Source organism: Wyeomyia smithii, chromosome 1 (assembly GCF_029784165.1).
Source record: "Wyeomyia smithii strain HCP4-BCI-WySm-NY-G18 chromosome 1, ASM2978416v1, whole genome shotgun sequence".
Lineage (NCBI taxonomy): Eukaryota > Metazoa > Arthropoda > Insecta > Diptera > Culicidae > Wyeomyia > Wyeomyia smithii.
The window spans coordinates 30,755,005-30,772,587 of record NC_073694.1 but is presented as its reverse complement, the minus strand read 5'-3'; the positions used below and the strand labels follow the sequence as shown (position 1 = coordinate 30,772,587).

Sequence of the window (17,583 nt, the reverse complement as noted above, 5' to 3'; positions counted from 1 at the left end):
CAAACTGGAGTGGAAGGCTGTTTCACAAATGGTAAATTTTCTCTAAGCCATGAACCAACAACTGAGCAGAAGTTTGCTGCCATCAAGTCCACATCATTACTGTTTAACAGTGCTGGCCAGTCAATGCTTGAAATAAAAGCATTAAAAGCTTCAAAATCGATTCTACTGTAGTTTAATTCCCGCCTCACGGGTGTGTCACTAGAACAGGCAATCGCTTTACACAAGTTAGTAGTAGAAATTGTCAGGGGGGGATGGTGTACATCAACGGGTAGCATCGGGACAACACACTCATCAACGGAGATTTCGCAACCAGAGGTGTTAAATACCAAATCAAGCACGCGTCCAAGGTGATTCCGAGTTAAATTTCCTTGGTTCAAGTTTAAAAAGTAATTGTTTTCGTTTGTTTAACCAAAACAGATCAAAGTGGTCCAAATCTTACAAAACACGAGCAATAAATATAGCGATATGACTATTTTCATATTAAAAAGTTAGCGATTAGCGAAAGTTCCGCTAATGTGGGTTTAGCGTTGAGCGATTATCGAGCTATATTTTCCGGTTAGCGACTTAGCGATTAGCATCGCTGAATTTTCGGTTAGCGGTGCCCACCACTGGCAAAAAATAATAAATAAGGCTACAAGTGCCTTATGGATCAGTAAAAAAACCTTTGGTAACAAATGGGGATTGAAGCCAAAGTTGATCTATTGGATCTATACAGCTATCTCTAGACCCAGAATAACATATGCGTCCTTAGTATGGTGGCCAAAAACAAATGTCAGGTATGCTCAAAAGAAGCTGGAAAAGTTGCAAAGACTTGCCACAATATCCATCACTGGAGCAATTCGAAGTACTCCTTCAAAGGCATATGCATTTTTTCGGATAGTCAAGCTGCACTAAAAGCACTGAAGTCCGTTTCCTGTTCTTCGAAATTAGTATGGTATTGTATTCAATTGCTACAGCAGGTGGCTAAAAAAAAGTAAAGTAAACTTATTCTGGGTACCTGGGCATTGCGGCATTGAAGGGAATGAAAAAGCTGATCTGTTGGCGAGAAATGGATCAATGCAGTTGTTCATAGGGCCTGAACCGTTTTGTGGGTTCTCAGAATGTGCCCTCAAAATGGAACTTAAGAAGTGGGAACAATCAATGATAGAAAACATTTGGAAAAACAATAATTCAGCTCGACAATCGAAAAAATTTATTGCACCCCAAAAAACAGTAACCCAGCGATTGCTCAGTATCTCAAAAAAAGACTTATGTACCTTCAGTGGCCTTGTAACGGGACACTGCCCAAGTAAATATTACTTTAAACAGATAGGTAAATTGCAAAATGATGCCTTTAGCTTTTGTAACCTAGATAAAGAAACCTCGGAACATTTATTATGTGACTGTGAAGCACTCTCTTAAAAGAGGAAGCAATTCTTTGATAAACACGTAATACAACCATTAGATATCTAGATGACTTCTCCCAATAAGGCAGTGAACTTTATTCGTTCAATAATAGCTTATTGGGACGATGCCTATATTCAGCAAGTGGAAACCATTCAACCTAATAGTGGTACGACACCCTGATAAGGCTTACATCAAATAGGGGCCCGCCACAAAAGATCAAATCTCTGGTCGCAGTGGAAAATGTACCCAACAGGAAAAAAAAAATAGGTGGACAAACTCCTCAAATTTTGATATTTAGCTTTAAAACAAAATGTCGTCGAAAAAACATCGAAAATTTCCGATATCTCATAAATTTAAAATGGCGCCATTGTTGAAATATGTTCAAACTCAGGGAAATTTGGTTTTGCCTCAAACTTCATCAAAAAATCATACATAAAAGCCAAGGCCAAACAAATTGTTGCATTGTGTTATTTTTTCTGTTAGTTTCTACTTTTCATTTCGGAATTTTTCCTTTTCTATCCTTTTTGGAATATTTGTTACCATTTCTGTCCCTTACGGCATATTTAGGCATGTCCGAGTAAAATGAAATCAATCAATGTCTAATTAGTATTTTTTTGGTTCTCAAGACTTCATCTTTCTTCCTTTTCCATGAAAATAATTTCTGCCTTCGCCACTGCATCATACAAGTAAAATAAAATAAGAATACAGTTGTATTAGGTTCATTGATCGCAAATCTGAATATTTTTTTGTGATAAGATTATCCGGAAAACTCTATTGTCTAGAGTGATTTTTTTTTTTCGATACTCCGGATAATCGACTCCGATCTGTATTAGGTTATTTTCTCAAAACACGGAATTGGTTCCGATTTTTAATAATGCACAATACTGCATTTGGCATGATATATGATAAACAGTAAGGTTTTTTTTTACACGGGGGACAAGTTCCAAATTTGTATGGAACCGCGTAAAAAAACTGAACTGAGTTGAGAAAATAATGTAGATAAAAAGTTTAAAGTTCTACTAAATATACTAAATACTAAATTTATAAAATTGTTATTTTTTTAACTGATAGGGTAAGGGACCCATAATTCGCCCCCCACTAATCAACAAATTGTTTACGGGGTTTGTTATTGAATTATGCCAAATAATAGTTTATTTTCAATATCAGCTGTTTCTTTTTTATGTTTAAACACGGTTCTAAGAGTTGGCACTATATTGCGAACAATATAAAAAGATAGATGGGCGAATTTTGGGTACTCGGATAAAGTGGGCGAATTATGGGGTCGTTACCCTATATGATTACTTCTGTTCTAAAACAGGAAAACGTGATTGAAATGAGGTTGATATCTTGTAAAGTGGGCGAATCATGGGGTCGTTACCCTATATGATTACTTCTGTTCTGAAACAGGAAAACGTGATTGAAATGAGGTTGATATCTTGTACCGTTGTTGTTTAAAAAAGACCGCCTCGTAATAAAACGCGTAAAAAACCTGACTGTATTTTCTTAAGAATAACAATTTGAAATGGCGTATTAAAGATTTGACTGGCTCATTTTTCAAAAAAAATAATAACTTTTAAATTTGATTCGATTATAATTCAATCAAATTTCTCGAAATTTTAGCTTGCCGAAAACTGTGATTAAAATTAGCCTCGATCCCCTCTAATTAGTATTAAGATCGATAGATTAGTCACCAGTCAAATATTCATGTTTTGTGCTGTTGGTCATAGACAGGGAACAGGTAACACAGACTCGCTTCTAGTAGCTATCAAGGTATAACCCTCTTCAATTCTGCATATAAAGCTCTCTTTCGCATCCTGTTCCATAGACTGAGGCAGTTGCAGGAAGCCTTTGTTGGTGAATACCAGTGTGGTTTTCAAGCGGGATGATCTACAACGGATCAGAGGTTCATTCATAGACTTCGAAGCGGCGTACGATTCAGTGAAACGCAACAAGTTGAACATGTTTTTCCAGTAAAACGGATTATGCTGTGCTGATACATGCGACTCTTAACAGCGGGTGAAAATTCGGACGCGTTTTTGACGTTGGATAGCCTTGGAAGGTACTGTACGAAAGGTAGGTGTGCAGAGGAGTGGCACCATTATCACGAAGACTCACATGCTTCTAGGCTTTGCGGATGATATCGACATCGTCGGTGTTAATCGTAGCGCTGAGGAGGAGGTTTTTACGAATCTCAGAAGAGCAGGTAGCTGGCAGAGAGTCCTACAGGCATTGGTGCTGCGGTGGCGATGGATAGATATACTTTCGAAGAAATCTTCGAACACTCATAACGTGCGATAACGAGGTGAACCGCTAAGTGAAGAGACGTATTGCGGCAGCGAACAGAGCTTAATGCCGATTGCGTAGCCAGTTTAGTTCCCGCAGCCTACAGATCTGCACGAAATTTGCGCCTACAATACACTGATTCTCCCGGCGCTCTACGGACATGAATCGTGGACGAGGAACAGCCCCGTCACGAGACTAGCCATCGCCACCTTAGTAAGGTGACATGGCACAAAACACTTTATTACCAATATTCAAGATGAAGAAACGGATCGGAACAATCGGCAACGACCTAGGCGACGAATAAAGGACACCGATTGGAAGCTCGGAACATGGAACTGTACATCGGTTAACATCTCGGGTGGCAACAGGATCCCACTGGAGAACAACAAAGCCACCAACCGGGTGAGCTCTACAAACATGATGAAGAAACACTTGCGGGAGGACTGCACTGGGTCATTTCCGAGATCTGGGAAGAAAAAAAAAAATGCCAGAAGAGTAGATGGAGGGAATCGTCTCCCCCGACTATAAGAAGGGCGCCAAGCTAGAGTGCTGCAACTATCGTAGCATTATGCTCATCAACGCTGCTTATAAAATACAGTTGATCGAAAACAGCTATGGCAGATCATGCACGAGAACGAGGATATTTTCCCGGATAAACTGACGCGGCTGATCAAGGCTACCATGAATCGTGTGATGTGTAACGTGCGTGTTTTGGGGAAGCTTTCAGGTCCCTTCGAGTCATGTCGAAAGTGTTCTACGAAGAATGGGCATCGACATGAGTGATACTATTTTCACGAATCGGGTTCAGCTCAAAGGTTTCGCTGATGAGTTCGACATCATAGCACGAAATTTTGCGACGGTGGAGGAAAGCTACACCAGACTAAAACGCTAAGCGTATTGGACTGCTGATCAATGCGTCAAAAACAAAATATATGAGAGGCTTCAAGGGGAAAAATGTTAGCCTCCCACCCCGGATCATCGTAGACGGCGATGAGCTTGAGGTGGTAGACGAGTTCGTGTACGTAGGATCGCTGGTGACCGCTGACAACAACAACAGCAAGGAGATCCGGAAACGGATACAAGCGGGAAATCGTGCCCACTTTGCACTTTGTAAGACGCAGAAATCCATTTGAGTGCGCCGCCGTATGAAGCTGAAGCTGTACAAAACACTAGTGAGACGGTGGTCCTCTATGGGCAAGAGACGACAACACTGCTCTCAAAGGACCTCAGCGCTCTTGAAGTTTTCGAACGGAAGGTGCTGCGAACCATCTACAGTGGAGTACAGACTGAAGGCGGAGAATGGCATATACGCATGAACCATGAGCTGCACGTGCTGCTAGGAGAGACTCCCATTGCACATCTGATTAAAATTAACAGATTGCAGTGGGCCGCACACGTCGCAAGGATGCCGGACGACAACCCGGTTAAAACGATTTTTAGTTCCTTGAACATATGAAAATTAAAGCAAATGCATAGCAGTGCTTTAGCATGATTTACTTTTCATTGCTGAAATACATTCTTTTTAGAGAGTAATCAGTTCTCAACTTTGATGACAAACCGGAAAAGTATTCAAATCTATGTAGTAAATAAGATACTTAAACTCTAAGTTTTCATTGCGACCAAATTCAAGATTGAATATAGATACAAAAATAAAATCTTACGGTCAAGTAGCCCGAGCGCCTGCCGTTCCTCGGTGCCTAGGTAACGCAGTTCCGAAGCTGACAATTCCCTATTTGACACAATCACAAATCAGCACCGGACATCACTACTTTGTTTCACTTCTGTCGTTCGTTAACGTCATGAAAAAAAAATTCTACTGAGACTAAAGCTGAAAGCTGGCTCCGGACCTGTTACAAAATCATTCATAAACGAAAATCGTTTCTAATGATAATAAACACTACTCTGGCGTTGCTCCATCGGTTCGCTGCTGCAGTAACACAAGAAAAACATCGCAATTATGGCGGTTTCTGTGTTGTTCTCTTTTTCGACTCTGCTGCTGCTGCTAGCGTAGTGGTGTGCGGATGGCTGCAGTTTGGTAAACCTAGGAATCACGTTTTCTCCACCAATTGCACAGGTATCTTTCACTTAGCTCTGTCTCTCACTCAGCCTGTGATGGTAAGTATGAAGGTATGTGTGTGAACGTATGAGATGTTCCTTACAGACGAATGAAGTATCCGCGGGAGGCTAGTTTTGCCGTATATTTTTTCACTTCTTTTCAGCGATTCAATAGTTGCACTCATACAAATGCCGAAAAACCAGCGCGGTTGATTTCAAATTCCTCAAATTGCTGCGAATCGCGACGCACAAAATACTCTATTGAACGCGGCTTCCCCGAGGTTGTAGGGTTTTGCGCGAAAAGTCCACTGAACCTGCCACGGCGCTACCAGTGCTCCCGTTCGGTAATCTTTAGTCCGCCTGTATCACCGGAGAGTGCGATTATACGCGACCTGTTCGACGTTCGACTGGCGACTATTTCCCGCACGCTGACGCAATACTCTAGTGGCGGGTCCACTCTCAATCGGCTCGCTCGACCAGCGCAGCGGTCGGTGTTGTCTCCCACTTACACAACAAGTGACGGCCAGAGTGAGCCTAGGCTTGGCTGGGAGCTCCAACAGCAAGGCACTTGTTAGTGTATACTATTTCGTTAATTGACCACCGGTTGTACAGCGAGTGGCCGCCGCAGGTGCTGCGTAGTGCACTGCTGGTGGCAGGTGACTCGATCCCTGCGGGAAGTGGCACGGTGGGGACGGTGACGATTTCGTTATTACTCGCTTACATAGTTGTAAAGTGATACTTGTCCCCAAATACATATGCAAGCGTTCATCCGTTTGTTTGGTATGACCATTTGCAGCACGTTCCAGCGGTTCTGTTTTCAGTGAGGTATGAACCGGTAGCTGGAGGGGCACCATTGGGGAGCATATCACATAACATACCTAGAACAGATTGCGAATCGAAATCTGCACCTAGAAGGCAGCAGTTGGGCCAGCTAAAAATGACCGAGTGAATGGATTAGCGAGTGTCAGATTAGTGTGCCTGGAAACCAGGCCTGGGTTGGGCGAATTGCCTCTACAAGCAAGTTTGCATTATTGGAACGCTAGAATCGACTAGCGGGGAAGCATTGAACAAGTCATTCTAACAAAGCATGTAGCGGATCACGAATGGCACGAAAAGAATGCAAACATGGCCTTATTGCCAAGTGTTTAAACATGAATGAATGACGTCGAGAGTCAGAAAACCGGCGAGACTTTCACGAGCAACGAATGTCGGAGCATAGCGCTAGTGTACGTTAATACGTATTGATTAAATTGCGTGACAGTGGAAAAAATATGTCAGCTAAGAGACTTCAATGAATGTGTTTTTTAAATTTTTTTAGATCTTTATAAGTAACGCGTTTCCTGGAAGCAATTCCCTGAAGTTGGCAGGTTAACCATCTAGCAGGAAAAACTTTGGCCACGTTATGTTGAGTTATTAAACTACATATTTGAAAATCAAGACAGAACGGATGTCCGTTCAAGCGATAGTGAGTATAAGCAGCGTGCCCTCAACCTCAAAGCCTTACTCGAAACCGTAACTGAATCGTACGCCGCCTTGAAGTTGGGATGAACATGGGATAAGTTTGCAATGGTAAGCGCACAGGTTTCCTGCACTGGCAATTTGTATGCGTGTGAATTGCTTCCATGTTTTGAAGCGACTGCTGCAAAAACTTCACCATCAATTCGTAACTTCAGGATGATCCAGTGGATCATTGCTGACCACTTCTGACTTTGGTTCTCTACAAGGTTATTTTACCATGCCCAAAATCAACTGAATTACGTTTTCTAAGCTGCTCTGCCTAAAAATACACACAAAAGTACTTCTAATATCTAGTTTTTTTTGTTAGCAAACATTTGAAGTTCATTTTTGTGCGTTTCTAAGGATTTATTCTAAGCAGTGACATGTAAATTGAGTTAATTGTATACATTAAAGGAACAGAGTCTTTAAAGTATCGTACACCTAACTGTTCCATTGCATTTCCAATCCCCACACATTTACATCTACGCAACATCTATCTATTAAGTAAACACCACTCTCGAAATTCCAACCCCCAAATCGAAAAGCTTTACCAGCTTCATCGGTGGTGCGAGAGAAAGTTGTTTGCAGATCGCGGTTAGATGTGAAGAAATAATTCATATCCATTGCGCGGAGGCTGTCGCCGCAACGCTAATAGCCAAGTGCTGTGCCGAGGAACATACACTCACACACACACACAGGCCCGCAACTTGGAATGAAATAGGAGTCCGGCTGCAGGTGCCATAGCAATGACAGAAACTTACTAACTGGTTTTACCTGAGTTTGATTCCTCTCACGGTAGCGCAAAGAAACAAAAAAAACTGTAATCACTATCTGCTATCGCCATCACACAGGAAACGCGACTAGATGTAGGCAAACGGGTATGCACATTGCATTACTTCGATGGAGTCAGATCAGATCGATCTTTCGTGTGCTTTGCGAGCGCAAACATAGAAGTAAGGGTCCCGAACCGGCCTGAACTGATGATTAAAAAATGAGCAACAAAACGCAAAACTATTGAACTGTTAGCTCAGCAGAAATGATTGGTAACCTCGTTTGCGTATGTACTCAGCTTCACAGTATAGTTTAACAAAGATGAGTTTCACACTGTACAGTAATAGTTATCCTTGACCCAGTAAGTTCACGTTTCAAATAAGACTCCGCAATATTCTGCTTCAGGAAGTTCAGAGTTTAAAGCGCAAACAATTTTGTTGTAATTCTGGGCATTATAATGCATGCAGGTCGATTTTTCTTTTAAATTAATAAAATAGCAGCCAGATGTATATTTTCATCTCAAAGCAACCGGACCTAGAAACAGGAAAAAATCACATCGCCAACGATCTCTAGTAACAGTGAATACCAATCTAACATTCTTAAAATCTTTTTCTTGATTGATTAGCATTGAGTGTTATTGTCAATGAAAAAGTGACATCAGTTCCACACGACAATTGACTACTTTTTTATGCAATTTTGATTTTTTTTTTGTTAGAGAATTAGAATTACGTTGTCCATTGATGTGAAGTTCTGTAATATATCCCAGTCAATTGCTATACGTGTCCCTTTGCAAAATGCAATAACCACTATTGTTGAGTGATCAGGTACTTGTACCGACACGCTCCCAGTCAGGTGAAATATGGTTTATGAAGCCAATCACCTTCCCAGGATTCATAGACCAAATCTCTTTGGGCTGTAAACAGCCACTGCCAAGAAACCTTGATCTGCGTTTAAATAATGCACCACAACTGCACAGCAAATGTTTCGATGTCTCGCTTTTCATATTACGAAAACGACAGATATCATCCTGAACCCGGCCAATGTTCTTTAAATGATATCTACTTGGACAGTGCCCCGTTACTAGGCCGACGTATGTACAAAGAGCTCTAGGAGCTTTTTTGAATGGATTTTGTTTGGTGTTAAAAATCTTTTAGATTGGGAACGGTTTTTGACAACCAACCAATTGGTTATCACCTTTTGTTCCTCCCAGCGTTTAAGCTCCATTTTCACTGCACAGTTTTATATACCGTAGAAAGGTTCTGGGCCGATAAACTGTGAGTTAGATCCTTGTTTTGCAAGTTCATCTGCCTTTTCATTCCCACCAATGCCACAATGTCCTGGAACCCAATACAAATTTACTTAGTTTGACATAGCTGTCGCAATGTGAGAATTCATTCCCAGACAATCTTGGATGTGATCCAACCAGTTGGACATGGGATCTCGTCCTGTCGATGGGCAATATGTAGCCCGAAACCGATAGACGAAAGGTAATTATTATATTATCCTTTTATATCTGTAAGAGCAATAAGTGTCTTGTCTGATCACTCGTCGTGTTCCGTCTGTGTTCGCGATTATTGTGGCAGTTCTTACGTTAGCGTTAAATCATTGTAAAGTGAATCTTGGATGTACATTAAAAATCTCTGCTTGAAACACTGTTGGCCAGTGTCCCATATCCACTGAAACATTAATTCCAGGGCCGAAGATTCCTGCACCAGTTTTTGTACCTATTTTTGAGCCATCTGTGAAAAATATCGTTGAACCGGGACTGACATCAATAACTCCGACTTTCCAGTCTGTACGCGACGTTTCGCATACCTTGTAGGAAATATCATGATTGTCCTGAGATGCCATCCAGTCTCCCCACAGTGACCCACAAGATCACCTGACAAGATAGTTTTTGTTCTTTTGAGCCTCAAGGCACTCTTTTCTGCTTCTAGTTGCACGTATTCGTACAACAGCAGCAGATGAAGAATTGCATCAAGAGCTTTTGATGGGGTGCTTTTCATTGCTCCTGTTATAGCAATGCACGCAAGTCGTTGAACTTTATCTAACTTTGTTCTAACGGTGGACTCTTTGGTTTTTGGCCACCACACTATCGCAGCGTAGGTCAGTTTTGGACGTATAATAGATGTGAATATCCACATCACCATTTTCGGTCTCAAGCCCCACTTTCTCCCAACGGTTTTGGAGCACATATTCTAGGCCCGTTGATTGCATAGTCAAGATGTGCATTCCAGTTTAGCTTGGCATCAAGGATGACTCCCAAGTATTTATACTGTTCACTGAATGGAATTTCTACTCCTCCAAGCTTGGGAGTTTTTAGTAGAGATGCACCGAATATTCGGCTGCCGAATATTCGTGCCGAACATTAGCAAATGTAGGATTTTGCCGGATATTCGGCTCACCGAATAGTAAGTTTATTATTCGGCCGAATATGCCGAATAAGCCGAATAGTGGCCAATGATTATCAGAAAATAATATAAAAGTATAGTGCAAAGTTTCATGGACGGGGGTAAACACAAACTGAAGATGTAACTTGGACTTAGAAAGGAATATATCTCATTAAAACGGAACACGAACCGCAATCTCCACACAATATTTCATGTCTTGTCTGGATGAGGTATATTTTTTCTGAGCCAAAGTTTCGTTCATTTCTCGCATATTATTTTTTTTTCAAAAACACTTAAAATGTAGTTGTAACACAAGCTTTTAAATTGTGTTAACCATAATCCTCAAAAACATTATTTTTAAACGACAACTCAAATAAGAACAAAAATAGGTGCGCCACGGTTGAGCGTGCCTTATTCCATAGGCGCAAAATTAATTATTTCTTGTGCAATAGTTCGGACGATTTTCAATCGTTTTCGTATATGAACAATTGGAAAGCGAAAGAAACAACTTAAACTTTAAACAATGACCATTTGGTTATTTTGTTATCATACGATCAACGTTGTTTTCAGCCGAATATACGGCCGAATATTCGTCTCACCGAATAATGGAAAAAAGGTTATTCGGTATTCGGCCGAAGGCCGAATAGTGCTATTCGGTGCATCTCTAGTTTTTAGGTTGAATTTCCTCTTTTTAGAGAAAGGTACGATTACAGCTTTTGTCGGATTAATGCTGAGACCCTTCTTTATACACCAAAACTGGGTATACCTCAGAGCCTCCTGCATTCTTTCCGAAACAACTTCGAAACCTTTTGCTTCTAAGCTTTTGAGAAGATCTTCCACCATCAAAGACCATATAAGTGGCGAAAGAACACCTCCTTGCGGACATCCTTTCGTTGCCATTACCGTGATAGACGAACCTCCCAACTCAGAAGTGATTTCTCCTTTTGCAAGCATGGTATTAATCCAGTTAACGATACTCGTGTGAAATCCTTTTTTTCTCATTGCACTAGAAATTGAAGAATAGGACGCGTTATCAAAAGCACCTTCAAGAGAGACTAATGGGTCTGAATGATTTAGGATGCGTCTTATTACGCATCCCAGTTTTAGGTATGAAGATTAATCTTACTACCCTCCATTTTGATGGAATATGATTCAACCTTAAGCTGGCCTTGAAAATCTCAATAAGAGAAGGAATTATTATTGCTTCACCTTTTGGAAGCAATGCTGGAAATATTCCATCTACACTTGCAGATTTGAAAGGCTCTTTGCATTGATTTCGATCAATCATGGGCATCAAAAGTGCGTTCAATGCTATGCTAGGTATCAATTTAAACCCAAAATAATCGTTATCGCACGGAATTTGAGCTGCGAGGTGGTACTACAATCATCATCGCAATTCTAGGAAAAACGTTGAGTGATAAGAAAGCGTCTTTCTATGTACCATACAGTTATTAACAATTTATGAACCGCATTATTTGACTTTTTCCCGCTGTTGTGTCACAGAGTTTGTGACAACTATTTCAGTGTGAGTAGTATTCCAACTACTTTATCGCGATAAGTGTTAATGGAGGGATTTCACGCAAACTCGTACCTATATACAGTTGGCAACGCCTTCGTAGATACAAGTATCCTTTTTTATTATTGTTCAAATGTAAAATGAATATCTAAAAATGCATGCACCGCAGATGTGGTCGGATATTTAAGCGCTTCTACTTAACCCTGCATAAAAAGCAACTTTAGTACATCTAAGTTAACGAAATTACTAATGATTACTTCTCGAACACAGTCGACACTTACTTACACTAAACGATATGACGAATTGACAATTGGGTTGTTTAGCTATATCAGTTTATTATACCATCTGAAAGAGCTGCATTTTCTAAACAAAACGTGATTTTCAAAAAAAAATTCCATCCTTGTTCTCCAATTTTTAAATCACGAATTAAAACTGCTCAAAATCTAGTTCGCCCATGTATCATTGTAGCGATTTAGAGCGACTTTTATTCTTTATTTAAAAATCGAAGGACAAAAATAAGAAATTTAAAAAAAAATCACGTTTCGCTCAGAAAATTACACTTTTAGCTGATATATAAAAATCAGAAATCCGTGAATAGCTAAACAACCCAATTGGCGTTCCCTGTAAAAGTACTAATTTCAGAAAGTATGAACGACTTTCAGTGATATAAGGACTATATAAAAAATCCAGTTTCTATCAAAAATTGAGACAAATACCATTAATTTACTAGAGTTAATTTTTTTAAAAGAGTGTAATTTTCTGAGCAAAACGTGATTTTTTTTTTAATTTTCTTATCCTTGTCCTTCGATTTTCAAAAGAAGAATAAAAATCGCTGTAAATAACTTGAATGACAGTTGTTACATAGGCGAACTGTCATTGTAGCGATTTCGAGCAGTTTTAATTCGTAATTTAAAAATTGAAGGACGAGAGAAAATTTTTGAAAATCACGTTTTGCTTAGAAAATGCAAAGGATATAAAAACTGAAATAGCTATACAACCCAATTAGCGTGAAATCGCACCGTGGTATGATGGTACCTACCCTACCTAAATAAAACATGCGATAAGAAAGGTTGTTAGAGTGTTGATAAAGTAACAATAAATGTTATAAAAATAATCAATCGGAGGATTTCTTACATTTGGCACCTTCCGAATACATCAGCCGATTATTTTTACGAGAGCAATATATTTGAACTCCTACGAAAGAAGATCTCAAATTCAAGGATCTTTATTTTGATGATAGAAAAATAGTAAAGTTCCAATTTATCTTCCCATTTTTTATTGCAGTTAATCAAACAGCAAACTATCACAATATAATCAGGTTGTACGCTCCACATACACAATCACAAAACCGTAAGTCTCACAATCGTACAATATTCAAACACCAACTCAACACAATCACTCTCTGGACGCCACCTATAAAAATCAGCTATCTTTGGGGAGTCATCATCGGCCGAGACAGTAATCATTACCGTCATCAATGTTCTTTGCATGTGTACGAAGGAAACCAGTATCGATACAAATCCTACTACTACTACCACCATCAAGGGCCCATTGTATGGCTACTGTCATACTGAGGCGTCAAATGAAGCGAAGCGTTGAGCGTTTGAGAAGCGGAATAAACAGAAGCGTTGGGTGAAGCTTCCTATGACATACTGGAGCGAGCGTCGCAAATGCGTTGTGTTGTCATATTCCTAGATTCCAGTAGCGGTTTTGTTTGAAGGAAATATGAATTCGTCCAATGAAGATTTTTTTGCTTCTTCAAGCACGGGAAATTACGTTTTAGTAAACATAGAGATTTTTTCATGAAATAAAATAATATTACTGAAGTGAGTTGCGCTACAGACGTAGTAAAAAATATAAGAAATTATTCTGAATTTTAAACCCGTTGACCCCGAGCAACGTTCAACTAGTTTATAATATCTGTTAGGATTTCAATAACCCATGTGAGCACAGCTAGTTACTCAGCGGCTTGCATTTTCGCGACCAAAGAAGTTCAGCATGCTAAATTTCTGGCCATTCGAATCAAAACTCAACAATATCAATCAATAACATCAGTGCTATTTTCCCGACGACCTGAAAATTTTTCCCGATAGTATTTTCTATCCTACTTTTTTTCTTTTTTAAGATTTAAGACCAAAATAAAGCAAATATTAAGTACCTGGCGATATCAGGTTTAGTCTGAACATGGATTTACTGCACAACCCTCTTCTAAACATTTTAACATTTTCTAAACGAAAATGTATTTTATTTGCTTTTTTAAATTACCAAACCAAAACAAAGCAAATATAAAGCACCTGGCGATAAAAGATTTAGTCTGAATATGGTATTACCGCGTACATATACGCGCGTCAAAACACTACTCGTTCTGTTTCGCCGCCTCTATCGACGCGTCTTTGCCGCTCCAGTATGACCGGTTTAAGCGTTTCATATAGACGTTTGAAGAAGTAGCTCGGACGTTTTTGCGACGCTTCTTGCTTCGCTTCATTTGACGCCTCAGTATGTCAGTAGCCTATGACGTATCCTCGTTGAATGGAGAAAAAAATAAATCCGAACCCCGGAATTTTAGTTCCGAAATTTCAAAACACATTTGTTTGCTAAACCATTTCAAGCCGACCGAATCTCCAAAAACCACCACCCACTTACCTTTTATCGCTGCTCTTCTGGTTCGCACACGTATGGCGAAATGTATGATGGTGTGGCTCGAAATTTCTTCACACCGCTCAATTCTTCGGTGTTCGCTTGTTGCGGTGGTTTCCAGTTTTTCTTCCACTTACACTGCTTGCTTCTACTAGCTGGCACTCGGCAGGGGCACACACGCACGCACTTCTCTGTCGAGAAATCACTTTCGCAAAAGTGAAACAATAAAGATTTTCACGTTGCACTTTCGTGTACCGAAAAACGTTTTCTTGTGGAATAAAGCGCTGTTCACCGATGAGAACAAGCTATTCTAGAACTTTTGTCGTACCAAAGTGAGGGGTCACAGGAAATCGCGGCGTTTCGAGTGGAAACTTAAGGATGATCAAATTCACCAAATCTAACTAACGGAAAATGCGGCACGGCGGAATGCGAAACGGAAAATAAAAATCAGAAAATAAACCGGAATCCGTCCGCCTAGACACTAATTACGCGCAATTACTGGACACTTTCGGGGTCACTTTTCGGGGAAAAATGATAAAATTACTCGCGAACAAATCAACGAGGCAGCGATAAATGGGCTCTCGGACGGCTGATGATGACTAGCTGGCTGGCTGCTTGCTTGCTGCTGGACTTCGTTACCCACACTAGTATGAAATAGGAAAGAGAGAAGAGATGATGACACCTCCAACGTCATCATCCGAAAAATGATGATCGTATTGTCCCTTTCTTACTTTCATATGAAATGTGAGCAAGAAAGAACCCCAGTGTTAAATTGATGGCGTAAAGACGTTTACCTCTTTTGCTTTTTCCCTGGTTGCCAGCTTTGTCAGTCAATTTGATTATTGCGACGCACATGAACAACGACAACTCGGTTTATTCGCGTTGAAAAAGATTTTGAAGGCTGCTCGCACTTATGTGAACTCTCATATTTAATTGTCAAAACGTGCGTGATGACAAAAGCAAAAATATTTCCTTCCTTCTTTTACGCACGCAAAAACCAAACAAATATCAGCAACACCGTCAACGCGAATTCTGACAGCTCAATCACGCAGTCGGGTAAATAATTAGTAAAGGCTTTTTTTTCATTCCCAGGCTCAACCTGGGGCTTTCTGGCATCTCTTTCTTGCATTGTAAATCGCAATATCGTTTCTCTATTCCTGCTTAGGTTGGCATAAGAAGAGTAGAACATGGTGTAAGGCCTGGTATAAGGGAGGTTGGAGACGAAGCATCACTATGCAACAGCAAATACATCATGGGTTGGCATTGACCAAGTGAAATATACAGGGGGAATCTATCTGTCAAATATCGTGAAACCGTTACCAACACATTTGGCAACAAGGCGTCTGTATGTTTTGGTTTTTTTTTCGTTTGATCGAAGTAAAATGGAACGTTCTCTTTTAACGGAACTCGAGAAATCGCGGTAAACTTTTATTAATAATGCGTTCCGTAGTGAAATTTTGGGACAGCAACAAGTTTTTAACGTAAATTGGTGATGTTTTATCGTCACATTGGTAATTTATCAAACGTCATGGACCAACAAACTTCATGGACCAGAGATGATCTGCGATAACGCACACATATATGAAATTTGACAGCGGTTAATCCCCCCTGGAAACATAGAAATTCGCTATATGTTTGTTGATTCAATAAACATAATCAAAAGAAATTTGATGGTTTAGTAAGTTATGCACACTATAGATCATTGCACGGTGACGTCACAAAAAAAGTAAAAGAAAGATTTGACGGTGGTCGCAGCACTCTTGAAAAACTCGATTTCAACATTTATAAACCGTCATTAATTTAGGGCACCCCTACCATCGAGAAATCGTGAAACAGGGATGCCAGGTCATTTTTCCATGTTGTCACACATTAGAAATCTGTAATAACCAGGGGATTGGTGTGGCTGTCAAACTGCTTTTGCATCTACCACTCATTGATTCTGGCACCTGCGATTCTGGTACCCACTTTTTGGTTGGTTTACCTTAAAACGACTGGAACGGAGAAATTTTGACAGTTGGTAAAAATCCTAGTGAACACATTTATTTGGAAGCGGCTAATCAACGGACTATTAGGTTTACACGTCTTTATACTAACTCTAATATCTTCGAAATAAAGTCATGTCTTCATATCTGGCATCTTTTCAATGCCACGTAAACCAGGGGTGACATTGTGCAACTCGATTCGAACGATTTTCGTTATTTTCGAGCACGTTACACACTGCCAGTTTTACTCCTTGTCATTTGTTCTTTGGCTCATCTAACCCACAAAGTCGAAAAAACGAAACACAACGCCCATCAGCGATCATTTATTTTTGTTCTAGTTACTCGAAACGAGATTCGCAATATCACCCCAGGGTTTTATTTCCCACAGACCAGCCAGCTGTCATTGTGCAGAAATGTTTGTTACTTGCCAGTTTGCGAAAATTAAAAAAAAATATCTTAAAAATCAGAGAAAAATCGTGAAGATCTTAGAAAAATTACGTAGTGCTTACTGACTTATAATTTCCATATCAAATGCTTGCTCACACGCCTTGAAAACACAGCAATCGTTAAAATTTCATCGAAATCTTAACATCTGAACGTTCCGTGAAATCTTCGGTATTTCCGAAAATTGCCGAACAGCTTATGAAACCACCGACCGACAATTCCATAATTGGGTTGTTTAGCTATATCAGTTTTTTATAGCATCTGAAAGAGCTGCATTTTCTAAACAAAACGTGATTTTCAAAAATTTTCTATCATTGTCATTAAATTTTCAAATCACGAATTAAAACTGCTCGAAATTGCTACAAAGACAGTTCGCCTATATACCAACTGTCACTGTAGCGATTTGGAGCGCTTTTTATTTTCTATTTAAAAATCGAAGGACAACGATATAAAAATTTAAAAAAACCCACGTTTTGCTCAGAAAATTACACTCTTTTAGCTGATATATAAAAATCAGAAATCCGTGAGTAGCTAAACAACCCAATTTTCACAGCTTTTTGGTAATGTCAATCAGTGTGTTAAATTTACCGAAAGAATTCGCTGAATACGTTAAGCAAATGTT

The 17,583-nt window shown here is 39.8% G+C and overlaps 1 protein-coding gene across 4 annotated transcripts in view; it reads right to left on the bottom strand.

The window, feature by feature from the left end:
• LOC129727220 (moesin/ezrin/radixin homolog 1) overlaps nt 1-15,149 on the bottom strand; it is a 70,857-nt gene extending 55,708 nt beyond the window's left edge. Inside the window, exons 1-2 of one of the 4 annotated variants that reach the window (XM_055685028.1) lie at nt 5,571-6,156; nt 5,331-5,516 (exon numbers count right to left, since the gene is read on the bottom strand). The gene's annotated coding sequence lies outside the window, so the exon portion shown is untranslated. Of the gene's footprint in view, nt 1-5,330; nt 6,157-14,541 lie in introns of those variants that run through there. The other 3 variants (XM_055684942.1, XM_055685450.1, XM_055685540.1) reach the window with 3 other exon arrangements.
• Between the last annotated feature and the right edge of the window lie 2,434 nt (nt 15,150-17,583).